Source organism: Pteropus vampyrus, unplaced genomic scaffold, assembly GCF_000151845.1.
Source record: "Pteropus vampyrus isolate Shadow unplaced genomic scaffold, Pvam_2.0 Scaffold633, whole genome shotgun sequence".
Lineage (NCBI taxonomy): Eukaryota > Metazoa > Chordata > Mammalia > Chiroptera > Pteropodidae > Pteropus > Pteropus vampyrus.
The window spans coordinates 1,355,984-1,357,225 of record NW_011889414.1 but is presented as its reverse complement, the minus strand read 5'-3'; the positions used below and the strand labels follow the sequence as shown (position 1 = coordinate 1,357,225).

Here is a 1,242-nt window from a genome sequence, read left to right as displayed (position 1 = left end):
TGACTCTAACCTGCCTGGAACAGGCTTGGATGCAATTTGCATGTTTCCTGCAAGACATTTGTGGTAGAACATGGTGTCTTGTACCCAGCTGCAGTCTGGGTCTTAAGGTGGCCATGAGGGACAGCAAGGGACCCAACTCGCTGAGACAGGGGGGATCAGAGACACTATCAGAAACTCAGAAGCAGCTGCTTTGAGAAGCTGGCCAAGGAACAGGAGTTATTTGGAGACTGTTCAATGGCCTGGCTTCAATCCAAGCCCAGTTTTTATACACCTCAGTGCCCCTCCCCCCCAAATATCCAAAAGGACTCCTGTTCCCATCAGTCACTCCTAAAAACATCTTTTTTTTAAGCGAGGCAACCTTGGTTGATCTCACAGATTGCAAGGACCTTGTCAGCTTACAATCCCTTATTTTTTAATTTTTTATGCCTACAGCACTTGGTCTTCCCAGGTGGTCTCCCACCCAAGTACTAACCAGGCCTGACCCTGTTTAGCTTCCGAGATCAGACGGGATCGGGCTTGTTCAGGGTAGCATGGCCGTAGACTAAAAACATTTTAAAATCTGCAAAAACCATGTAAAAATATGCTTATTATACATAATAAGAAAACAACAAAATAAATATCCATCGATAGGGTTACGGTTAAATTATGATATCACTTTTCAACACAACAATTGAATGAAGTGGACCTCTCCACACTGGTATGGAAAACATACCAAAGAATGTTGTCAAACGAAAAAGGCAAGACATATATCTATCTGTCTGTCTATCTATCTATCATCTATCTATCACCTATAATCTTTCTACCGTTCATCTATCTATTATCTACCTACTTACCCTTCCATATATCTAAACACTAAACTGACAATAGTGATTTCCTTCAAGGAGCGGAAAGGAATTGGGGAGAGGAATGTGTGGAGAGAGATGAGAACTTTTGTTACACTTGTGTTCTTTGAATTTTTATAAAAATATATTTATGTGTTACTCATAAAATTAAAAATTAAATACATTCCCAAGCAAAGCAAAGCTACAGAGAGAATGATTCACTAACAAAATGTAAGCCAGTTCATTCCTAAATCGAGACTTGATTTATTTGGGTTTTTCCTTTGCCTGGGCATTGGCCCTGCTCTTACTTGGGCTGTGTTGGCTCTTTGCCCCTCCCTCAGTACCCCACTTCTCCCTCCACAGTTGAAGACTCTTGGTTTCACCTGCAGGCCCTGTCTCACCCCATCAGCCTCACTCCAGG

At 42.0% G+C, this 1,242-nt stretch overlaps 1 non-coding gene across 1 annotated transcript; it reads right to left on the bottom strand.

Moving 5' to 3' along the window:
• Window positions 1-423: 423 nt before the first annotated feature.
• On the bottom strand, window positions 424-542 carry LOC111733759. Its single transcript, XR_002778161.1, has one exon. It is a non-coding gene; the product is annotated as a 5S ribosomal RNA (ribosomal RNA).
• Between the last annotated feature and the right edge of the window lie 700 nt (window positions 543-1,242).